The sequence below is a fragment of the Vombatus ursinus genome, unplaced genomic scaffold (assembly GCF_900497805.2).
Source record: "Vombatus ursinus unplaced genomic scaffold, bare-nosed wombat genome assembly UNPS02014810.1, whole genome shotgun sequence".
Lineage (NCBI taxonomy): Eukaryota > Metazoa > Chordata > Mammalia > Diprotodontia > Vombatidae > Vombatus > Vombatus ursinus.
The window spans coordinates 822,508-849,335 of NW_020954588.1; the positions used below are offsets into that span (position 1 = coordinate 822,508).

The window sequence follows — 26,828 nt, forward strand, 5'->3', positions numbered from 1 at the left end:
TCTCTCCCTCCTCTTACATACCCACCCTAATCACCTGTTTGAGTGAAAAAAAAATAACCAGCAGCAACAACATAAGATCCTATATGCCCTTGCTGTTTTAGAGAACTGACTATAATTAAGTAAAATATGATTTAAAATACACACGAAGCCTGATCAAGAAGACTTAATGGAATACTTAATTAAAGTGAAATTAATTTCATGTCTGCCACCAATTCAAACAGGTAGCTAGCTGGCACAGTAGATAGAGCTCTGGGTCTGGAGTCATGGAAACCTGAGTTCAAATACAGCCTCAGATACGTAATATCATTGTGACTCTGGGAAAGTCACTTAATCTCTGTTTGCTTCAGTTTTTTCATCTGTAAAATGGGGATAATAATAGTACCTCTTCCCAGGGTTGTCATGAGGATCAAATGAGATCATATTTTAAAGTGATTAGTACAGCATGTGGCACATAGCAAGTAGTACATAAATGTTAGCAATTATTATTATTATACATCACTCTTATTACATTTAAAATTACAAGTCTGATGAAATCTGGCCATAGGATCAAAGATCTAAAGCTGGAAGGGACAGATAGATGAATAGATAGATGAATGGATAGATATAGATTGTAGATGCAGTCGTCATCTATGTATGACACCTCTCTTCATATGATTTTCAGAGTTTTTTTTAAAGAAACATTTGCTTATACAATTGTGGACTAAAAGTGTGTCCACTTTCTCTCCTCTCATTCTCTTCTTAACCTTTTACAATTTGGCTTCTGTCCTTATCATTCCACTGAAATTCAAAATTACTAATGATCTCTTAGTTGCCAAATCCAGTAGTCTTTACTCTATCCTCATTCTCCTCAGCCTCTCTGCAGCCTTTGACAACGTTGATCACTTTCTCCTCTTTGATATTTTTCTCTCTAGGTTTTCAGGGCACCTCTCACTCCTAGTCCTCCTCCTACCTATCTGATAGCTCCTTTTCTGTCCCCTTTGCTGGGTCTTCCTCCACATCACACTCTCCAATCAAAGGTGTCTCTCAGGATTGAGTCCTGGGCTCTCTTCCCTTCTCCTTCTAAACTATTTCACTTGATGATCTCATCAGCTCCCATGGATTTAATTGCCAGATCTATGTTGATGTTTCTCAAATATATCTACCCTGCCTCAAACTCTTTGCTGACCTCCAATCTTGCCTCTCCAGCTGCCTTTTAGACATCTCAAACTGAATGTCCAGCAGACATTAAATTCAATATGTCTAAAATGGAACTCAATATCTTTCCTCCTATATTCCCCATTACTTTAGAGGGAAATACCACACTCCCAATTCTTAGGCTCACAACCTATAAGTCATCCTGTATTCCTCACTATGTCTCACTTTCCATATCAAAGTTGTTGACAAGGCCTATTGATTTCACCTTTTTGGAATCTCTCAAATACTCCTCCTTCTCTCCTCTGACATTGACTCTAGTGCAGACCCTCATCACCACACACCTGGACTATTGCCATAGCCTGCTGGGGGTGGGGTCTACCTGCCTCAAATCTCTCCCCACTCCAATCCATCCTCCATTCAGCCATTTTCCTATAATGCAAGCCTAATTATGTCACCTCACCCCCTTGCAATCAACAGTGGTTTTCCATTGACTCCAGGATCAAATACAAAATTCTCTGTTTGGCATTTAAAGTCCTTCATAATTTAGCCCCCTTCCTTTCCATTCTTTTTACACCTTTCTCCCTGTCATGTATTCAGTCCAGTGACACTGGCCTCCTGGGTGTTCCACGAACAAGATATCTTTTGGCTTTGGGCATTTTCCCTAGCATGCCCCATGCCTGGAATGTTTCCTCTCTTCAGCTCTGCTTACTGACCTCCCTGGCTTCCTTTAAGTTCCAACTAAAATACTGTCTTTTAGTGGAAACCTTCCCCCACCTCCTCTTAATTTTAGTGCCTTCCCTCTGTTAATTATTTCCTACTTGTCTTGTACGTAATTGCTTTATATATATATATATATTTGTTTGCATATTGTCTCCTACATTAGACTGTAAGTTCCTTGAGGGCAGGGATTGTCTTTTGACTTTTTTTGTATTTCTAGCACTTACCACAGTACCTGTCATTGCCCTCAATGTTTAATTACTTGGACAAATGACTGAGATATATAATATCACTGGAAGAATACTTGGTGAAAAAAGGGGGGGGCTTTGTTTCAGGGAAAAGTGTGATTAAGTACATTTTGTAATTTTTTCAAATGCTATTCAGCCTCCTTTTCTCCAGTTCAGTGTCCATCCAAAACAGACAAGCTCTATAGTTTGTCCATTCTTCATCTATTTAGTTTTTTCTTTATTAATAGCTAGGATTTTGAGTGATTAGGACGTTATTTAAGAGACTCATTATGGATACTGATCCAGTCAACATGATAGCATCTAGAAACTGACTAGAAGATTGTCTGGAGTATTTGGAGGAATTAGTCATATATAGAGATTTCATTTTCAGCAACAAACCTCTTTGATAAATAACTCTCTCCCTATTTTATGCCTCAATTTTGATAATAATAATAACCAGAATTTTGTTTAACAAAGATATTTGTGTTACTGTGTCTTTCAAGAAATCTTGCATAATTTTGAGACACGTTCTACATATTAGATGACAGCCTTTCAAGGCTATGTTTTGTGCTCCTGACACAAACCTTTTCTATAGACATAATGAGAACAAAGGAGCCTAAAAACCTGCTTCATTTAATTAAGCAATCAATTAATTAAGCAAACACTTAATCTCCTTGCCAAATGGAGAAATGAAGCAACCAAGGGAAATACCAGTTTAGACCACAAACTTGATTACAAAATTATATAGAAAAAGATGGCAAAATATATATTATTGCTTCATGAGATAGCAAGGAACAATGGAAAAGAAAAAAAGTTTAAAGAGAACTTGGTAAGAGATCTGACTAAGTCAAGCCATTCTAAGGACACGTAAGGCTGAAATTGGGATAAGGACAACAAACAGATGAAAAGTGGAAAATATCTGTAAAGTTCTGTAAAGAGTATGTGTTGTGGGGGGAGGGGGCACCGTGTTTTTGCCTTTCTTTGTTTTCCGGCACATAATACAATGTCAGGCACCTAATAAAGGCATAATAAATACTTGTTCACTAATTGATGTTTTTGGCTCAGATCTCACAGAGTACTTGGTTCTTCACTTCTCTAATGTACTTCTTTTTAATACTGAATATTATAGTTATCTGTGCTTATATACAGATATGTGCTTATCTATCTAAACTTTAGCCACTTGATAAAAACTCATTTCAAATTCTGATTGGAGAAATTGGAGAAATCTCTTCTGTCTTTGAATATTTATAATAGTTGATATGATTGTTTCTCATTTGGCACTTAGGGTCAAAGAATGTCAGAGCTGAAGAGTCCCAATTCTCTCATTTTCAGATGGGAAAATTGAGGTCTATAAAGGGGATGACATTTATCTAAGGTATCATGGGTTTTAAGTAACAAAGTCAGAATCTGAACCAAAGTCATAGGGTATAGGTATAAGATAGTAGATTTACACTTGTAAAGGACCTCAGAGGTCATTTGTTCAACTCCTTCATTTTACAGATGAGGAAATTGAGGCCTGATGGTTAAATGATTTGCTCAAGGTCACACAAGCAGTAAAAGTCAGAGGGAGAGTTTGAACCCAGGTCCTCTGTCTCAAGAGGCAGTGCTCTTTCCATGACAGTATGATGCCTTTCCATGGACTATAAAGTAGCTGTAGTATGAGTGATTTTAAAATAAGTCTATATACTGTACCCCTAACTAAAACATGAGTGCCTTTAAATCTAGTATCATCTTTTTACTATAGTATTTGTTTAACATCTGTAATTATGTACTCACTTCCTTTAGCTAATGTACTTAGACTTAGACTACACTTAGGTAAGGTCTACCTTTTTTCTCACATATATCTCTACACTCCACTGTATAAGAAAAGCAATTGTCAGCAAAAGAAATCACTGGGAATCAATTTCCTTAAAGGCTTAGATCTATAATTTTATTAGGAGGAGGTAATATGTTATAGTAGGGCAACTGTCTGATGTGGAGTCCAAAGAGCTGGGTTTTGAGACCTGAGCTTGACTTTGACTCTTATTAACTGTGATTTGGGGAAAGCCATCCACCTCCTTAACCCTAAGGTTCCTCATCTGTAAAACAGGGTAATTATAATTGTATTACTTACCCCACAGAGCTGTTGTGGGGATTTAATGAGATAATGTCTACAGAACACTTTGTAACTCTAAGGAAGTGTGACTTTTGTGCCTCTCCTTCCCTACTGGCCTCTCAATTCTTTTCTCCACCACAATTTGTTTCCCCTGAAGTTTTTTTTTTTCACAGCACTCAACTTCTCCTTTATGTGGATGACTCACTTCTCCCCTTGCTTAGCCACAGATCACTGCTTCCTTAAGAGCAGCCAAGGGATGCAGTTTGTGGCCAGGGATCCTGTCGCTAAGCAGCAGAACCATAGACATGTACAACGGCTCCCCCCAAACAGTAACTTGCACATTCTCCATAAAGATGGCCTTCAGTGGTAGCTCTTCAGAGACATTTCTTGGTTATCCTTCCCCCTTCCCCTCCCACTTTTTTCTATAAACAGCACAGAATTCCACAAGGAATGGTACAGTCCATGAATCTCTGCACATGCCTATTTTTGTGCTCCCAATGAGGAAGCCAACTGGGATAGAAAAGAGGGAAAGTTCAGAAGAATTCTCGAGAGAGAAGGAATGTGGGAATATGTGGAGCGCTGACATGCTAGGTTAAATGAACTTTCCAGGCCTGATAATGTACTTTAAAAAATCTGATAAGTAGAAATGTCCATGCATGAGGTGTTGTGACAGATATCATCTTAGAAAAGAGAAGTATTTTTGGAAAAAGCAATATGGAGAATATGAAGGTTGGCCTGTTTGACACTGGTGCCCATGAAATGACTTTCAGTATTTGAGGACATAGGCAAATTAATAACATTAATAATTATCATCTTTACTATTAGAACTTTAAGGTGCGCAAAGCACTTGATGTATATTATCTCCATTGATCCTTAAAATAACGCTGTTTAGTAGGTACATCTAGAGGGGTTTGCCTTGGCTAGACATTCAATCATTCTCTCTGTGACTTTGGACAGGTCTCATGCTGCTGAATGAAGCTGGGGAAAAATCACAAAACTCTTCTGATTGAGGCCACTACAAATTTATATAATGTCAACTGGGCCTTCACCATTGCAAGGAGATCCTTTTATTCTTCTCTAATCAATTCACTGGCTCACTCACTACAGAAGCTTTTTCACAGCTTATCATCCCTCCTCAAACCTCCCTTAGCTCCCCTCACTCCATCCTCCCAGCTGAAAACCTTGCCTAATATTTTGTTGAAAAAATAAGGACTATTTGCTGAGAGCTCCCTCTTCTCCCTTCGTCCTCATCTCACATATCTCTGATGTCTTTCACTCGTATCTCCTTTATTGCTGTCTCACATGAAAAAGTGGCCCTTCTCTTTGCCAAGGCAAACACTTCTACATGAACATGTGATCCCAATACATCTCATCTTCTCAAGCAAATTACCCCCTCTATCATTCCTACTTTCCCGTTAATCTTCAATATTTCCTTTCCTACTGGCTATCTCTCTACTGTCTACAAACATTCCCATGTTTCCCCAATCTCCAAAAATCCTTCACTTACTCTATCCATACCCCCATCCCTACTAGCTAGCTACCACCTTTCCTCCCTTTGGTGTCTAAACTTGAGAAGGCCATCTACAATAGGCACGTCCACTTTTCTTCTCAATATCTTTTTACTTCTGCAGTATGGTTTCCATCCTTATCATTTAACTGAAATAACTCTCCCTAATGTTACCAATTATCTTTTAATTGGCCAATTTAAAGACTTTTATTCATTCTTACTCTTCTCTTCTCCCTCTACACTATTTCACCTGGTGATTTCATCAGCTGCCATGGATTCAGTTATCAATTCTATGCTGATGATTTCAAAATCTACTTATCCAATCCTAACCACTATGCTCACCTCCACTCTCACATCTCCAACTGTCTGTTGGCCATCTTAAACTAGATGTCCAATAGACATCTTAAACTCAGAATATCCAAAACTGCACTCAGTATCTTTCCCAAAAAACTCCCCTATCTTACTAACTTCCCTATAACCGTTGAAGATACCATCATTCACCTAGTCCTCCAGACTTAAAACCTCAGTGTCATCCATGGTTTCTCACTTCAAACACTTACTTATTGATTGAATGGTTCATTCATTTAATATTCATTATTGTGTAATTCTGGGCAAATCACTTAACCTCTGATTATCTCAGTTTCCTCACCACAAAAATGGGGATAAAAATAATACCTACCTCACAGAGTTATCAAATTATATACATATATGTAGATATACACACATATGTGTGTATACATATGCATGTGTATATATGTACACACAAATTATATATATAAAGACTTTGCAAATTTTAAAGTGCTGCATAAATGCTATTTATTATTATTACTGTATATATATTGGAATTTGAATTTACGAGGGAAAGACAACAAAGAGGCAAAATTCATCCATATTTAGGAAGGAAGAAAAGTAAGCAAAACAGATAGGGAAGGAGTTAGTCAGAGTGGAAGGAAGAGAAATAGGGGAGGGAAGTGTCACAGAACTCAAGGGAGGAGAAAATTTTTTTTTTTTAAGTAATGGAGTGTCTGTCTTTAGGGACAAGCACTAAGGGATTTTAGAAGACAGACAAAAGGATGGTTAAAGATCTTGAAGTCAGGAGTCTGGGCTCCCCAGAATCCATGTAGTGGTCAGGAAGTTTAAATTTTTTGGTAGCTAGAGGCCTGGAAGCTTGGAAGTCAATCAAGACTGGTGAGAGTGATGAGATCTGGAGATCAAGGCAAGCAGGAGCCTAGAATCCAGAAAGTCAAAGAGATCCAAACAAAGGTTCAAGCGCTCAGAGCACAGCTGTCAACCTAATTCTGTGACTGTGTATGGTTTCTCTTACTATCTGTCAAAGCAAGAACTAGTGGCTGGGGTTGGGTGAACCCAGGTTCCCAGTCAGGGACAAGGAAATGAGTACACCTTGATCCTGACTCCAGAAGGCCTAGGAAAGCTAGTATTATAGGGAAGCTCTTATGTAAAGGAGAGAGAAGGCTTGGACTTAGGCAATTCGAAGGTCATTTCAACTGTTTTAGTGGAGTGGTAGCCAGACATCAGTGGGTTAAAGACTGAGTGGGAGCAGAGAAAATGAAGGGAGCAGATCTAATTTCAGGAAATGTGGCAATGAAAGAAAGAGGAAAATAGGATAACTAGGAGACAGGAAGGTTTAATGAAGGATCCCATCTCCCTTCCCCCACTCCACTACCAAGCCTACCAAAAGAGATGGAAAAAAATGAAAACATAAAAAAAAAATCTAAAATTAGAATCCTAAACATGTTCAATCCATCCCTGTTCAGGCTTTAGATGTTATATGATGCAAATTGCCTGTGAGCCTTCCCAATTACCGGGTGGAATCCATGTGGTTTCTTTGTTTTTTTCCTTATAGAGGTTTCATGAATATTAATTAGTTTCAGAAGTTAATATTTTTAAAGAAAAATACCCCACAAAAATAGGGTGCATGAGGTTTGCCATATCACTTGCATACATCCCTTCTCTCCACTCACACAGGTATAATTAGTTTAAATCTCCATCACATCTCATCAGGACTATTACAATATGCTCCTAATTGGTCTTCCAACCTCAAGTCTTTCTTCACTCCAATTCAGCCTCCGAAGTGACAAAGTGAGTGTGCTTAGGCACAGATCTGACCATATCAGACCAATGACCAAGCTCTGGGGTCTCCCTCTTATCTTCAGGATTGAACATAAACTCGTTTGCTTGGCATTTAAAATTTGTCAGGACCTGGCTGTCCTACTTTTCTAGTCTTATTACATCTTATTCCTCTCACCACACTCTATGGTATAGTTAAAGGGGCCTTCTTCCTGCTCCTCGTACCAGATGTATCATTTCCTGTTTCCTGTGACTTTGTACTAGCTCTCTGCCAAACCTGAATACTCTGCTTTCCCCTTCTATCTCTTGGTACCCTCTTGTTTTCTTAAAGACCTTACTCAAGGAACAATTTCTGCATGAGACCTTTCCTGGATCCACCAGGCGCCTTCCCCTGCAAAGTCATCTTGTATCTATTTTGTTATCAATATACATACATGTTTTTGTTGTTGTTGTTCAGTTGTTTTCAGTCACGTCCAGCCCTTCATGACCCTGTTTGGGCTTTTTTTTTTTTGGCAAAGATACTGGAGTGGTTTGCCATTTCCTTCTCCAGCTCATTTGACAGATGAGCAAACTGAGGCAAACAAGGTTAAGTGACTTGCCCAGGGTCACACAGCCAGAAAGTGTTTGAGGCTAGATTTGAACTTAGGAAGAAGAGTCTTCCTGACTCCAGTCCCAGCACTTTGGCAGTCTACCCACCGTGACACCTAGCTGCCCCACACATGTATGTTATCTCCCCCTTTAGAACATAAATTTTTTGAGGACGGGGACTATTTTTGTCTTTGTATCTCCAATGCCTAGCAGTACCTGGCATATAGTAAATTCTTAATAAATGCTTATTGATTGATTGGTTCATTTATTGGCAAAGTTTATTTAGCTTTGGATATAGGTCATCACTACATTCTTACCCTGCAGTACTTTGTGTAAAAGTAGTAAGTACAATATCCCCAATAGTAGTAAGTACAATAGATTTTTGAAAGTCTTTTAAATGTGTGCAAAGTCAGAAAAACTGATGAGTCAGGGATTACCGAGCTGGAATCGATTGAATATACAAAAGGGGTGACCCACTCCCTTATCGCATCTTTCCTTTTTGATTGCAAGGAGGTAGGGCTATTTTAAGCTGCCTCATTGAGAGCTAGGTACCTCTGAACCTCCACTCAGCTATGGAGGCTGTGAGCACATGACCACTTCCATCTGTCTTTGTTCTTTCTTGATTCTAGGCAAATGCATATCTCTGGATGGGTGTATCTAGGTAACCCTGGGAGTTCAGGAGATCCATAAGTCCCATCTGCCTTCAGAGATGGATGGCAGTGATAGCAAGGGTCACCAGAGTGGTAGTGGCCAATGGCTATGGAAACAGCTATAGGTGATTGCAGAAATAGTCACCTGAGGATGGTGACAGCTCAAGGGAGCATGAACACCTTGTGGTGCAGAGAGGTTGCATTGATGGACTCTACAAAGGAACAGATCCTTGGAGACCAGCAAAGAGCTACACCCAAAGGGGAAGCCTCATTGGGCCTCCATGAAGAGGGAATAGGACACTGAGGACCAGAAGTCAGAAGATACCCACTGGTCTAACGTGTTGTCTGCCCAGGTACCTCACTAAAATGGTGCTTCCATTTTGAATCCGCTTTCCTCACAGATGCTTCCTTAGTGTGAAACAGCTCTTGCCCTCAAGAAACATTCTACAAAAACCTACTAGTAAAGCCAAGTTCACTGGTATGTGCCATAGATGCTCTGAGTGGCCTCTGAGATAAGCGGGGCTCCTTCAGTTGTGTCTACACGGATATAATGTTGCATGATTTTGGGTGTTCTGTGGAAGAAAAATGACCAAATAGCATTGGTTTCAGTGTAGGTCACTGATCTGTTTATGCTGAATCCAAAATAGCATGTTAAAAAAATCAGACAGGATTTGGATTCTGAAGACCAGAGTTGATACTAAGTATACTTAGATCCTTAATACTAAGACACTTCGTATTAATACTAAGGTTCCTAAGGGCTAAGAGAATACCACTTAATTTCTCTGAGACTGAATCTCCTCATGGGTAAAATGGGGATGCCAAATGGGGGTGGATGGGCAAAACAAGCAATTAGTCAACATTAAACACCTACTATGTGCCAGGCATTATGCTAAGCTCTTTAAAAATACCAGGTGCTATTATCAGTCTCATTTTAAAATGAGCCAGACAGATTTTAAGTGACTTGCCCAGGGTCACACAGCTTGTAAGTGCTTGAGGCTGGATTTGAAATACGATCTTCCTGACTCTAGGTCCAGCACTCTATCCCCTGTGCCACCTAGACAGTACAATAACTCTTGTACTATCTGCCTTATGAGGTTGTTTTGGGGAAAGCAATATTGAAATATCTTAACCTAGCATTCAAGGGCCTCCATTTTATTGCCAGTCTACCTTCTCAGACTTAATTTATATTATTCATTATTTGGATTGTTTTGTGACTCTCAAATATGTTCTACACTCTCCTACCTTTATGTCTTTCCTCACCCTGTTCCCTATACCTGGAACACTCTTATTACTCCTCTTTGCCTGTTAAATATCTTCACATCCTTTAGAACCTAACCCAAGTGCCACATCCTTCATAAGCCTCCCCTGATTCCTCCTCCCTCCTTAGACTTCATATGTCACATTGTTTTTAGCTCTCTAGTGCACTTACTATGTAATATCGTTAGATAAACTATCTGTGGTTGTGTCTTCATTTACTAACTCCAAACTGGGTCAATTAGTCAACAAGAATTTATTAAATACTTACCACGTGCCAGGCACTGTGCGAAGTGCTGATAATACAAATACAAGCACAAAGAAAGTCCTTGCCCTCAAGGTGCTTACATTCTAATGGAGAAGACAGTTCATAGAAGGAACCCAAAAAGCAAGAGAAGGGGAGAAAGAGAAGGTACCCAGTGTGGGAATGATGGGGAGGTCCAGAGGAGTGCAGACTGGTGAGAAATAAAGAAATGGCTGGCCTGGATGCCCCTGTTAAATGAGGATCCCTTCAATTAGAAGGAGGGATCCCAGGGACAGAGGGTACTTCTAATGTCTGAGGTCCAGGGCTGAAGTGGTCTTCCAGGATTTAAGCTCCATGAGGATGGGGACCATATCTTACTGTTAGAGTAAACTATACTATAAGAGACCCAAGAGGAATGGAAGATTTGTTTATCTGACAATCATTCAAGCTCTTGTTGAGACTCAGGAAGCGAGACTTTCTATTTATATTGGGATATACAGGTAAACAAGGAACTGCAGTTTATATTCAATTCAGCAAACATCCCTTAAATGCCTACTGGGTGTAAGACCACTGTCCTAGTCTTGGGGGGAAGGAAAGACACAAAGTCCCAAGTTTAAACACAGTCTTTGCACTCTGGAAATTACAGTTTGGTACAGAGGTTTGTGGTCCTGCCCTGTAAAACAATATTGCCCTGTGGGGGAGAGAGAGTGAAGGTGGAAGGGCTTAGTCAGAGGACAGGGAGCAGTATGAAGGTGGAAAATTTGATGAATTTGGTAGCAAAAGGCTTGAGTTCAAATCCTAACTCTTGTACTAACTACCTGTTTGACTTTGGGCAGGTCATTTAACTACTCTATGCCTCAGTTTCCCCTACTGTAAAAAAGGAGTATATGGTTGAGATAATCTATAAGGTTCCTTCCATCTCTAAGTCTATGATTCTTTAATCCTAAGGTTGGCTTTAATAACAGTCATGGGTTGCCAACAGAAAAATACCTTGAGATCCACTGATTTTTTTCTTAAAACACTTCAATGTGCTTAGCCATTCAATTTCTTATTATAGCCCCTGAAAAATGGGGAAATGCTGATTTGGAGATTAGTTCTTTTCTTAAGTTCTTGCTTTCATATTTAGTCACAGTGCATCATCTTTTCTTCCTGTATTGCTTTCAAATCAGATTATTTCAGGACAACCCTCCACAGCCTCAGGGTTGGACAAACTTTGTTTTCCTTTATAGTCAAAGACTCCAAGTGGCAGCAGTTAAGCTTTATGCTTTACAATCCACCTCTCCTTCCTCCAAGGTTGTGTTTACTCCATATTTGGGGGGGATTTATCTTGGTCTGTTACAAAATGGCTAATCTCCAAGATGTAACTCTATCTTCAAAGACACAACTCTCTCTCTCTCTCTCTCTCTCTCTCTCTCTCTCTCTCTCTCTCTCCTCTGTACCTAAGGAGCACAAAACAAGTTTCATGGCAGTAGAGGATGTCCAGTTTTTTGGATACTCAGTGCCTAGCAAAGTTCGACTGGCATATAGCAGATATTTGTTTAATCAATGCTTGTTGAATTGAATTGAAGGCCAGATAAGAATCCTAAATGATATTAGCTATATTTTTTATGTCTCATCATCCCTCCCCCCCATTATCCAGCCCAACCCCTAAGAAATCCAGATAGACTACTTACACTCTCCCTTCTTCCAAAAAACTGAATGTAGCTAATTCCTAACACATTATAGTGTTTCTGCCCACAAAAACATAATCTACCCCATAACGGCCGATTGAATTCCCCACAGATTCCTGAGCCATCCAGTGGAAACTGTTGAGAAAAAAAGATTCCTGAAAGGCTCTCTGGCTCAGGGTCAGTTGGTTCAACACCACCAATTAAACTGAAAGGAAAGTAACATAAATACAGGTACCCTGGAGGGCAATCTTGGGAGGGGAGGGAGGAACGAGCATATGAATAAATGCCATTAGGATCTACTCTCCAGCAGCCAATGCCAGGACAGTGATTTTCTCCTCCAGGCTGCTAGCTGGCATTGCTGCTGCTCCACACTCCAAACTTTGGCAAGGGCTGGAGTTACTACTTCTGTCTGAAACAAGGAACTGCTATTGCCCCCCCGCCGTCATCCCAACTGCTAATTACCCGGCTTTCAACATGACTGTCACTCATGGTAGGCAACCGGAGGCATGAATACCCTGAAAATGCCATTATGTTCCCTGGCACATGCAGGGTGGAAATAAACTTTCAAAGCCAGGATATTTTCTTAGCAACTTTGGTTCATTCAGATAATGTGAGACCAGGCCATATTTTACTGTTCTTGTTTGTCCTTTGTTCATGAAGAGGACCAATGACATGAGGAGGGTGATGTCTTGACTTGCAAGTGAATTCCCTATACACATGAAGTCTGCTTCTTTGTCCACAAAAAACAATATGTACTTGCTTGGCTTCTGCATTGAAGCATTGATGAGGAAATCAATTAGGGTGGTTGGACAGGGAACCTGTCATTTAAATGCCACATCCCAACACCCCAGCCAATTGTCCTTTGCTAAATGATCATCCTGCTATTTTATGGGCATCCTCTGGAAGCTGGACCTGGAACTAGCCCTTCCTCTAATGGCATCCTAAGGCATTGGTGTGTTCCTGTTGCTTTGAAGAGCCTCTAGCTGGAGAGAGGTGAAGCAAATGTGATACTTTAATTTAGGCATATACCTAATGCCCTTAGCTCTGAAATGGGATAATAAGGCAGGCATGTTCGCTTTTCATTTGAGCACTTCCTTATGTTCTGTTGAAGAAGAATGATTAGATTGTCTTTATTTAACAGTGTACATGATAGTAACATCTACTGTTCTGTAGAAACAAGGGGTATTGAAATGAAAAATATGAGATGCTTGCTTTTTGCTCTACTTACAAGTTGGTTCATACTCAACTTTATCAAGAGATAGAATAACACATGGTGATAACAATAATAGTTGGTGTTGTTAAGTAATTCAGGTTGGTCTGTGGACCATAGAATGTCAATACTGTCCATGGGATTTTCTTGGGAAAGATATTAGAGTGGTTTGCCATTTCCTTCTCCAAAAATAATAATAGCTAGCATTTATATAGTCTCTACTATGTGCCAAGCATTGTACTAAGCACTTTACAAATATTATCTCATTTGATCCTTACAAATGTAAGGATCCTTACAAATGTGATGTGGTTGCTATTATTATCCCCATTTTACAGTTGAGGAAACTGAGGCAAAGTCACAAAGCTAGTAAAAGTCTGAAGTAGGATCTAAACTCGGTTCTTCTGACTTCAGGTCCAGCAAGCTACCCACTGAGCCACCTGGCTTCCAGCTTCCCAGAATCTATGGGGTATTAGGGGGAGGAGAAGGAATGAATCATAGGCTCATGGATTTTGAAGCCATTTAGCCCAACTCTTTTATTTAACAATTGAGAAAAGTGAGGCTGAAAGAAATTAAATAATAAAGACATTTTATTAGAAGCATGTTTCTTGAACTGGAATGTCATCCATGTGGCACTGTCGACTTGGATACTTAACTTGGAAACAGTAGGGACAAGATCTGGCCCTGCTTCTTCTGAGGTCATAGTTCACAGTCCTATAGAACCACAGGGAGGTTACTGGTATGAAAGCAATGAGCTTATGATCATAGAAAACACAGCAGTTCCCATGATGAAGCCTAATCTCTTCCCCTCAATTAATTAATCACCAAACAGTTATTAAGAATCTACCACATGTCAGGAACAGTGTTAGGTGCTGGGAATATAAAGACAAAAATGAAATAATGCCTGACCTCAAGGAACTTATATTCTAATGGAAGGAGACAGAATGAACACATATGAGTACGTACAGAATGTAGGTAAAAACAAGATAGAATTTAGGGAAGATACTGGCAGCTAGGAGAAACTAGGAAAGGCTTCATTTAGGATCTGGTGCTAGAGGTGAGTTTTGAAGGAACACAAGGATTCTACTAGAGTCACAAAGTAAGGATGGAGTGTATTCCAGGCTTAGGAAACACTGTGCTACTTAACTCTGGGCATGTTCATTATCTACCCACAGTGCCTGTCCCCCCTTTCTGACTCTATCTCTTTCTGTTTCTCTCTTTCTCTATAGATGCACATATTGATCAGTGATAAACATATACACACACTAATGGTCAAACTATAGGGCTGTACTTCTGTTTTTTTAGGAAATGTGATTTTTTTTCTGTCCACTTATTTTTTCATGTGGGTAGTTGGTCAAACTTTTTCATACTGCCATGGATGTAGCTAAGAAGGCTTCATAATGTTTTGAGGTTGTGATGCCATTAGCATTTATTAGCTGTGAATAGAAGAGCATTGGCCTTAATAGTTATTTCCTATTGAAGGACTTTTTCAAATGGCTTTGAAATCCAGAATTCTAATACAATTAGCCCCTAGGAACACCTCTAAACTCCCTTGCTGCCCTATGAATCCAAAAATCCATCTACCACTGACCATTTGGACACTTGCCTAAGCTCCATATGGAACTAAGGTGTCATTTGTGATGTCAAAAATTCTCATTTCTTCATATACAGATGCTACCTGGCTTAATCCCATTTGGCATATTAACCAGCCTCTTTGCAGCACTTCTTTTTTTCTGTATTTTTTTTTTTTGGCTTGGCATGGGGTTAGGTGCCCAGAGTCACACAGCTAGCAAGAGTTATGTGACTGAGGCCGGATTTGAACTCAGTTCCCCCTGACTCCAGGGCCAGTGCTCTGCCCACTGTGCCACCTAGCTGCCCCTTGCAGCACTTCTTAAACTTACTAAACCCATATAGGGTCATGACCCACAGTTTAAGAAGGGCTGAAGGGGTTGCAAGTGGAAAAAGTTTAAGAAGCCCTTTGTATAGCCCACTATATTTCAGTCAACTGAAAAGCAGGAAACCCTAGTATGGACAGCTATTGCAAGGTGTTATCCAGACTTTCCTCCATGCTCTTAGCTTCCTTCTTTCCCCCATCAATAAGTTCTCTCAAGTTTCACATTATTTCTTATGAATTAGCTGTTTTTCTCTTTGAACTCTAACTGCTCCTCTCCTCTCTGCTTGGCTGAATTCTATACTCTTCAGCAAATGACTTTTTTTTTTTTGATTGTGGTACTGAGACAAAATTCGAATAAGGTTCTAAATTGTCTTAGTGGGTTTTTGGCATCAGGCACCATGTTTTGAAATTGTTTTCACATTAGATTATTTCAGGGCAACCCTCAACAGCCTCAGAGTTGAACCAATTAATTTAGATCAGGGCTGGCCCTTTGTGTAATAACTTATGTGGTATCCTTTGGGGTACCAAAACCTTGGCCAATCCCCAAATAATCTCACATACCAAACTAAAAGCTAATGGACTTAGAATGTCTAAGATGGAAAAAAGATAGTGACATCTAATCCAACCCCTTCAACGTACAGATGTTGAAAGTGAGGCCCAGAAGGGTGAAATATCTTACCTAATGTAATACAGTTAATCTCTTGTGTATTGAAATGCCTCTTGCCTCAAGAAATCCCTGGCTAGAAATCACATGTATTACCTGGGAGGAGAAACACAACCTAAATGAACCCATCATCAAGCATTAGAACCTTTTATACAATTCATTTTATCAGACTACAGCCTACAGGTTAGAGAGAGAAAGAATGTTCTACAGAAGTGGGAACTGGAATCCTAAAGTTTTGATGGGGAGGAGAGAAAGGTCTGGTGCATCAGCTAATACTAAGTAGTGGAATGAGCTCTCTTCTTAGAGTTAGAAAACCTGATTGTGAGTCCTGGTTCTGCCACTGATTAGGTGTGTGACTTTGGGAATGTCACCTAATCTCTCTGATTTTGTTTCTTACCTATAAAATAGGATGAGGCATGGTATAGGATGGTGGATGGAGAGCCAGCCTCTAAACAAAGAAATCTAGGTTCAATCCTGAATCTGCCACATACTGGCTAAGGAACCCTGAGCAAACCACTTAACTCCTCACTGTGAGAAAATGTTGCCATGCATTGGTAGAGACAATTTCCTCACCATATTTGTGAAATCACAGATCCATTTCCTATCCTTAAAATGGGAATAATAATAATACCCCCTTCACAGAGTTGATTTGAGGAAAGTCCCTTAAATAGGGTGCCTTAAAGTCCCCTAGTCATATGAGTTGTTTTCTTTTTTTTCTTAACTTGTATAATAATATACCAAAATATAATTAAGTGGAACACATATTGAAAACGTTGATTCAATAAACATTTTCCCTCAGTTTTGTCCAATCCCCCAAAGTATATTTGTGATGGATCTCACTTAATATTTCACCAAATAATTTCTTCCTGCTTGGGTGAAATATGCATTATTAATGAATATGCCAGCAAACTCTTTAATTGTTTTCCCCTAAGACCTCATTTTTGGAAATTAAATATGGTAAGAAATGTGGTTTCTGAGTTTTGAATGCTTTTCAAATAATTGCATTTGGCATCAATTCAACTTAAATTTCCCATCAGGATAATTTGTTATTGCTATCATTATCTCCTCTCCAAAGAAGTGAGCTGGGTGAGACAAAGCCAGAAGAAAATCTGGGTGGTGCAAATGGAGTGTCAAGGGAGATAGATTATTGTACTATTTCTCTCTGCCCTGAGCTGAGACTGAGAGGCTGAGGGTTCAGGATCAAGAGTCCTTGGCTAGAGTGACAGTAGCTTCTGGTAAGTTCCCATTAAGTTCAGGGTAAATAATGTTATGCCATAAGCCTGAATTGTTTATTGGGATAAAGGATGTTGAACTGCAGAGGTCAACACTTGAAATAAAAATAAAAATCACATCAAGGGTATCCAAAGGGTTGAATGAAATGATGTGGCCTGGATTTAGGTGGGAGGGCTTTGTAACAAGGATGAATGAGTGGTATAAGTTTGCCAAACAGATTCTTCAATTTACCATACTCATATTTCTTCAGGTGAGTGACTTGTGTGTGTGTATTTCCCCCAGCCGCATTGTCTTGTTGCCTCTAAATTTACTCCAATTGGACAGCTCCTGCCACTATGTTTGCTTTCCATGGTAACAGCCATCTCTGGCAGTGGACATCAAGTGAAGCAAAGTCTTGGCATTTGCACATAAAAGAAAAGTTTCTAGGGGTAATAAAGATTCATCCTGAGACAGAAAACATCAGCTGCTTAGCTCCCTGACTGCATGACAACAAAATTTCTCACAAAGGAAAAGGAAAAGCAAAACAGTTGAATTTCATGCCTAGGAATAGAACTTTAACTAACAGCTTAAGCATTCCAATCTTTTTTTTTTGGTAGTTATTTTCCTGCCCGACTTAGACTATAGATTTGCAGAGCAATAGCAGCATTATATTTATGTTCAAACCATGCTAGGTCTCCTATAATCATGTGACAAATACCAACATTATAATTACTTAATTTGATGCTTGGTACAGTATAAAAGATTTCTGGTTGTTTTTGTCTCTTACCCTTTTGTCTTTCTTTCCATAACCCTCCAAAGGCAAGGGATTAGACTAGTCCAATGACAAGGAGATGTTTAATATGGCTCATGGGTGTTGGAGATTGGGACCAAGAGGGCCATTGTGAAAGAATTTTGGCAGCGATATGTAACTAGAGTCATGAAGAGTTCCCACTCTGCCTTTCATTAGGGTCATATTTTCAGGAACTTATTTCCAAGCCATGTATATTTCATTTCTTACCATATTTCATTTCCAAAAATGAATGAAACTCACACATACCCCCATACTACAGTTGGCACTACCATTGATAAGTTATCTTGGGTGGGGGGGGCAGTATAATTGACTTTGTAGTTGAAAGGACTGAACCAGAGTGAAGAAATCTGTGTTCTGGTCCTGGTTTTGCCCTCAACTAGCTGTGGGACTTCAGGCAAGACCTCATTTTCCTTCTCCATAAAATAAGAGGGTTGACCAGGATGTTCTCTAAGGACCTTCTAACATTCTATGAAATAACACAGCAATTTTAGAGCTTCAGAATGCATTATCTATTTTATGGGCAGACAGATGGTACTACAGAGAGGGTAAAGGGTTTGCTGACTTGCTTGGGGTGTTAGCATGAGAAACAGGAAGGTCGTGGCATAGCATCTTGAACTCTTAACTCTCAGCCTTGGGTCTTACTCACATGACATGCTGCCTCTTTCCTGATAATCTCTGAATTCTATTTGCATAATAAACCAGCCACTCATTCCACTAGATGGCAATCTCTTGAGCGTGGATTGTAAACAAAGCATGGAAAAGAATGTCAGCCCAGTGTTTACCACCCACATAGTGTTCTTGCATTATCTTGGTTAGAGCTTTTAAAAAATGTATATTCTACGGTACAATTATTCATATAATTTTAACGTTTCATCAGAAGGAGGTGTAGAGGTCACCTAGTCAAGCCCACTAGCCAATTCACAATTCCCCTCTACCACATTCTAAATACTTCTCCAAAAAGACTCTGTTTTGCATGTAAACAAGGCTCAATTTTTGAGAAACAGCTATTTTAAAAACTCCCAAGTTCATAACGAAAACCTCCTTTTGTAATTTATACTTTTGATCTAGCTTTGTGATTTCATCAATTTAGGTACTGGGTGGGGGGGAAGAGGAACCTGCAGCCTTGAGGCCACATGTGGCCCTTTAGACCCTCAAGTGCAGCTCTTTGACTGAATCCAAACTTCACAAAACATTGGATTCGATCAGAGGGCTGCACTTGAGGACCTACAGGGCCGCATGCGGCCTTGAGGCCGCAGGTTCCCCATCCCTGAGGGATTCCTGAGGTGGAGACTCACTTTACCTGTACCTCATCCATGAAGTCTCTAAGACTTGCGTTGGACACTGAGAGGTTCCACAATACGCCCATGGAGATACAGTTAGTGAGTGTCAGAGGAAGGAGGAACTCAATCCATGGCCTCCATGATGGCATTGTATGCTCTGTGCCAAGCTCCTTCTCAACTTTGCAGTTTAAACTTAGGAGACATGTCCATTGCGTGGGCCATGGCTTCTTGTCGGAAAACCAAAAGTCCCCTCTCTTCTAGCCCAACAGAGTTCATTAGTATGTGAGGAACTAAATGTAGATAAGCTTGTATTACACTTAAGACTATCAGGTCTTGTGACCAAAAAGATAGAGGATAGACACTTTCTCTAATCCCCATGACCTTTCAGATCTGTTCAAAATAGTAATTATGTGCAAGAGATAACCTCTCTGAGCCTCTTTTTTTAAACCCCAAAATGGGAATATATTATAACATCTAGCCTATCTTCTTGACTTCATAGGCTTGTTGGTATATATGTATACATACATACATATATAGGTATATGTATATACATATGAGCATTTATTAACAATAATGTACAACAAATACATAGTATATATGTATGCATGTATGTGTGTATGTATATTTGTGTGTATATTATATACACATGTATACATACATATATGTGTATTTGATCATTCTCTATACGTGGGGCATTATTATAATCATTTTCCTTGTTTTGAGTGTCAAGATCATTTTCTATTCCTGGTCAGACTTTCAGCTAGTCACTTCAACCCTTTGTGTCCCAGTTTCCTTATCTGCACAATAAAGGGTTGCACAAGGTCTAAGATCCCTCTAGTTGTAAATACTATGATACTATAACCTTAGACTCAGCCACCTAACCCTCTCTAGCAGTTTAAAGAAGATCAACCTTCTTACTTCCATTTTTATTGGACTGATAAACAAAAACATTTGTTCTAAAGTGATAATATACTAATTGGGAAGGAAGATGCCACCTTCTCAGGGATATAACCTTTGGATTGGATCTTAGAACTCTGATCAATCTTAGTGTAACAGGAAGCAGAGCTGATAGCTTTTCATGGCCATGGATATGTGTGTTTGTTTGTTTGTTTGTGTGTGTGTGTGTGTGTGTGTGTGTGTGTGTGTGTATCATTGAAGTCTTCCCTGAAAATAATTCATGACTCAATTAAGTTGCAAATATGAAACAGCTGTGCACCCCACTTGATGGCGATTTCTAGAGCTTGGTTTGAAAACAGATTTCAAAAAGGATTTGTTGTTTGCAATGTATTAATGTCCACATCTTTTACTTGCATGATGCTGCCTAGAATGAAATTAAGTGGCAGATATTTATTATCACATTCCCCTTCTATTATTTTACAGCCAAAAAATAATAGGACACTTTGAAAACACTGGTATAAATTAGACCTTTGGAAACTATTTCTGAATTAGGAACATGATCACATTTCCTAGTGATACTATAACTGTCAACTATACAGGCATATGAGAGAGGATCATAGATTTAGAATTGGAAAGTATCTTAAAGGCTAGGATAAAGTGGGTGGAGCACTGGAACTTGAGTCAGGAAGACCAGATTTCAAATCTAGACTCAGACACTTACTGGCGTGTGTGATCCTGGAGTAGACACTTAACTTCTTTCTGCCTTAGTTTCTTCAATTATAAAATGGAGATAATAATAGCACCTACTTCACAGAGGTGTTTTGAGAATCAAGGGAAGAGTATAAGCATTTATGAAGCACCTACTATATGCCAGGTAATGGGTAAGCATTTTACACAGATTATTTCACATCTGTAAAGTGATATTATTTCATATCTGTAAAATGCTTAGCACAGTGTCTGGCACCAATCACATTCAATAAATGCTTGTTCCCTTCTCTTGCCCTTCCTGGTCTTGTTTAATCCTCCCATTTTACAAGTGAGGAAACTGAGGCCCAGGGAATTTAAATGATTTGCCTAAGGTCACATAGGTAGTATGAGAAAGAAGCTGGATTTGAACGTGGATTTCTGACTCCAAGGCAAGCAATACCCTTTTCACTATTCCATACAGCCTCCTACATACTTCAGTCAAAAATCAAAATCACTTTGTCCTCACATGAGCAAATTATATAATAGCACACAGCTGGGCAGCCCCTGGAAAATTTTGTTACCTAGCCTGCTTCGTAACTCAAGTAAAATTCTAACTTTCAGCCTGTCTGTGCTTTCACAGTTCAGACTATGTTTCTCAACAACCCTTCAGGGGATTGTGGCTGGACATCTGGCCTGAACCCTGCGGGAGATAATTCAACTATACTCTTTATTTCAAATCCTAACTTAGAAAGTCCCACAAAGCACATCCTGTGAATAAAGGGAAGTCTATAAAAGGTTCAAAACCTACTTTCAAGTCTCTGCCAAAGTGAATTATTCTTTAATATATAGAAAAGGGCAATGGTGGTTTTGGAGATTGATAATGAATGTATAGAATGTTCTGGTTAATACAGAGTTAACATAACTGCTCTATTAACCAAAATATCTCATTTTGTGACCATTCCTAGTCTTTTTCCTGTATCTGATTTGGCAGTGAGAGAAAAATATCATACTAAATTTTCTACCTTACTTTTTGAGAAGACTTTATTTGTAGCCAAGAATACACTGGTGTGTATGTTATATGACTGCTATTTATATAAGACTTTAAAGTTCCCATAACACCTTACATTCGTTATCTTATCTGAAATTCATAGCAACTCTTGGAGACAAATATTACAGGAAATAATTATCACTCTTTTATAGATGTGGAAACTGAGCTTCAGAGAAGATAAGTGGCTTGCTGATGGCCCAATGACTAGTCCATGAATAGGCAGAATTTGAATCATGGGCTACCACTTTTAACTTGCTATGGTACTTAATGATGAGGTCAGCATCTCTCTACGTGAGTAGATCTCACGATGTTAGCAAAAGTCATGCCTCAGACTTGGAACAGTAAAAGGATATTGGTTTTATAAGGGAAGGAAGAGTGTGATATAGTGAAAGAATGTTGAACCTGGAGTCATAGGACCTCAGTTTGAATTCTAGGTCTGATATTTATTACCTGTATGACCCTAGATGAGTCCATTAAACTTGCTCAGACTCATTGTCCTCATCTGCCACATGAGGGAGTTGGATTATCTGATAAGGTAATCTGTAATCCCTTAAGTAATTTTACATTAAAGATGATAGCTTTACTATACAGAATTCAACATTCTATTGCACACCAGTAGCTTTTTGTCATCTTTACCATAATCAAAACGTCTCTGGTGAGCTTCCTACCACACTTGACTTAGTGATGCAGTACCTCTGGCCAGGGGGATCTCTCAACCATGCCTGGATTTGTGCTGGGATACCTCCTCTTTTCTCAAGTTGGGAGTTCCTAGAAAGCAGCTCGAGGGTCTGCTATTCCTCGAGGCCCATGAGACTATGTACTCCCTGAGGACAAGAAGTAGATCTATTAAGCCTTCCCTTCCTCAGAGGGGAGCTTTGCTAGGCAAGAGCTATTGGTAACAAGCCATGAAAAATGCTGAAAAGCCCCAAGAAGAGGCTGAATAATTGAATCACCTCAGGGCCCCATTTGCAGAAGTGCCCTCATTGCTCTTTTCTTCACACTTGTAACTGCGGGCAAGAGGGCCTCATGTGAAGGTGCTGGCAATTGTGTTGGCATGTCTCCAGTGAATGTCAGAAGGGATTATTTTAGAGTGCATTGACCGGAGAAAACCTTCCTAAGATGATGCAAGGTAGATCTGGTCTTCTTTCTGCAATCCTAATTTTTCATCCTGGGTAAATATAACAGAAAGAGTCTCAAGCTATTCAAAGTTTGCAGTGAATCATGTGCCTAGGGAGCTTATCCAGAATCTCACTCCAGGACTGTCTGGCTCATTATTCTGACCAGTAAACCACACAGTCCTAAATTTTCCTAGGAGTCTAATCCAAATAATGTTACCAGAATTCTCCCTCTTCTCTCTCTCTTTCTTTCTCTCTTCCTTTCCCTCTTCCTTTCCCTCTTCCTTTCCCTCTTCCTCTTTCTCCCTTTCCCTTCCCGCTTACTTCCTCTCTGTCTCTGTCTCTGTTGGTCTCTCTCACCATCTCTCTCTGTCTCTGTCTGTCTCTATCTTTCTCTTGCTGACATATTTGCTATTAAATACCAAATGCTTATAAATTGCCTGCCTCATTTCGATACTCCTCAAGACAGTCTAGCCACTGAAAATGCAAATTAGACACATTCCTGATTTGTGATTGGATAAAATTATTTCATAATTTTAGAACTGAAAGAACCTCAAAAGCCATTTAGTCCAAACTCTTTAATTGACAGATGTGAGAATGTAGGCCCAGAGAAGTTCCATGACTGATCCAGGGTCACACAGGAAGTAAATAGCAGAGTTGGGATGTGATCCTAGCTCTCTCAATTCTAAATCCAGTGGTCTATTCCATATGCTGCACATCCATGAGTTCTAAGGAAGGATAATGGAATTATTCCTCAACAGAATTTGGGAAACTGCTTAGTACTTTCAATGCTACCAGACTATTTGATGCCACAAAAGTTTGTTTCTAGAATACTAATATCCTCCTAGCGACATGTGGTGGACCCCAGTGATACCTGTACATATTATCTGTATTTCATCAAGTCCTATGAGATAGATGGAATTTCAAGGGGAAGTTCTGGAACAGATAGAATTAGAAGCCATTTGAGAATCAGGGGATGCTACTGACCCACAGACAGTTAAAGCATAAAAATTTCTTTGTTTCATGAATGATGGAAAGTCCTGCATTTGTGATGTGGTCCCTGGTGTGTCCGTGAATATATTCAAAGTACCCAGAGAGGGGATCCTTTCACCTTCTCAGGCCAGGTGAAACCTCCACTTTGTGAAGCCTGCTTTAGATATTATTTGATAATGTCCATGTAGGAAGAAAGGGGAGACAAGGGCAGGTTAGCACTGAAAGATCCTGAACCCAAAATGAGTCTAACAATATGTACCCTTGCCTTGTGTTTGTACCTCAGGTTAGTTGCTGAAACATTCCAATACTTCAGGTTAGGATGGCTGCCAGCAGTGCTCTCATGTGATGATGCTATATCACTACAAATCTCCAAACATCATGATCTTTAAGAATCCAAGGGATAATTAACCCTAAGGGCAATGGAAAAATGAACTTAGGGATGTCTTCACATACAATACTCCATCACTGGAAAATGAGGTAAATTAGTCATATAGTAAAAACGAGGGACAATGGATAGACAGCTGAGGTGTTACACTGGTATGCCCAAGAAATGGAAACAATGAGAATATGTTCAGCATGTTGGGAAGGTTCACTGCAAGGGATCTTAGAATAATGTGCAAAAATTGCCTTAGATGGGAAGGTGTGGGAAGGTCATACATAATTTGCACTGGTTCAGAGAATGGATGATGGCTAACTTCTCATTTCATATCCTAAATCTGATATTTAGAAGGCTGATGGGAAGAATAAAAGAGATTGCAAAGATTTATACCATTTTCAATCTTCATGAGTTTTTCTTCCATGAAATTAAGTTTAATCAACCAATCAAATCAATCCATCAAGTATTATTAATTATTTACCATTTGCCAAGCACTATGATAAGCACCAGAGATCCAAAGATAAAAGTAAAACAGTCTGCCCTTGAGGAGATTACATTCTGATAAGGGAGACAGCATATAGACATAGAGGTATACACAAGACTTATACAAAGCAACCAGAAGATAACTTCAAATGGGAAGGAATTAGCAATGTAGGTACTTGTCAGTAAAGAGAATATTTCCCTCTGATAAAACAGACTCCAGAATTTGGAAAGAAGAGCAAAGACTTCTTTTTCCTATGTATCAGAAGATGCTCAAACAACAAGTGTTAAATGCTGTCTTACAGAATTGAAGGAGTCTTCAGATTTCATTAAAGGGAGACAGCCTAGAAGAATAGGAAGAGTCTTCAATGTACAATCAGGAGACCAATACTTTAAGTCCAGCTCTCAAATTGATCAGCTATGTGGTTTTGGTTAAGTCATGCATTTTCTCTGAGTCTCAGTTTCCTCACCCATGTTTTTATTGGATTATTTAATTTGCACTAGACGATTGCCATGAGAAGTCTTCTATGTAAATGCGAAACTGCTATATAAATGTGAATTTTAGTTCATTTTGATAACTTTTGGAGCAACATATTTCCATGAGTTTTATATGCATGGAAAAATATACTTAAGTTGAACATGTTGCCAACTTACATTATTTGAGGGAGTTTTCTCACCTGGGAATTCTCTATGCTAATAAAATCAGACACAAAAGCTAGAAGCCAGAAGCCAGAAGCCAGAAAAAGCATTCTCTCCTCTCCTAAGTTCTCACCAACTCCATCCCTCACTCAGGGTTAGAGAATAGAATAATCATTCTTTCAACTAATGAGGAAAGTTTTATGCAAATGTTCAGATTTGAACCCTGGGTTAGATGTAGAAGAGTTTTTAATAACCCATAATGCATTAGCAGAGGGATTATAGAAACCTCTGACAGTACAGATCCTCAAAATACTGATGTACAGTTTGCCATCAGTCAAGATACCCTCCTAAGTACAGACAGGAACCTCTCTTACCTCCCCACATACTTTAATTCCATCCATATTTTCTCCTGCAGATACAATTTCACCTAGTAGAGTAGGAGACTGTGACATTCCAGCTTCCATAAGTAATCATACCACATCTATACAATAGGAAGAGAGTGGGTCTCTGAAGGGATATAGGTCAATCTTACCTACTTTCATTTCTGTAGTTATATGAACTATAGAAATACTTTCTTCTGCTTATGACTCCTTCATGGTGACTTAGAACAGGGCCATTCCATTAAACATGGAAGAAACATTCTTGTTTGGGGGTAAACAGACTGAGCAGTTATGGTTTAAATTGCCAAAAAAAAAAAATAGGCAGCTAGGCGGCACAGTGGATAGAACAGTTAACTTGGAGACAGGAAGATCCAAGCTCAAATTGAGCCTCAGTCATTTATTAGCTCTGTGTCCCTGGGCAAATCACTTAACTCCTCTGTCTCACTTTCCTCATCCATGAAATGGGAATAAATATAGCACCTCCCTCCCAGGGTTGTTGTTAAAGGGAGATGTTTGTAAATGACTCTGCCAGCCTTAAAATGCTCTACAGGATATTCCATAAAATCTTAGTAGAGTTTTAACAACAGCTTAAGACTTTTGGGAGAATCTGTATAAATGCTGGCTAGCTATAGTTAATTGAATGCAAATACCACTATCAAATATACACCAAAACTTACCAACTTATAGCACACAAATATTTTCTTATGACACGAAGGCATGGTCTACTACATTGCCCAGATACAGAGAACATAACCTACCTCTTCAATGAGGTACAACCTCACTGTATAAGAAAATGCGATTATTGAGTCATCACTATCATTAAGAAAGCAAAAGATGCATGTATGTGTATACATACACATACATACATGTATATATAAAATGTTTATATATTATCTATATAATATTACATATGCAGAAGAGAAGTTCAGGGGCTTAATGGATAGTGAAATTCACTTAATCATAGAATCTCA

General features: G+C 39.2%; 1 protein-coding gene across 1 annotated transcript in view; it reads right to left on the minus strand.

The window, feature by feature from the left end:
* Nucleotides 1-26,828, minus strand: part of DOCK10 (dedicator of cytokinesis 10) — a 273,934-nt gene that overhangs the window by 225,793 nt on the left and 21,313 nt on the right. The window lies entirely within an intron of this gene.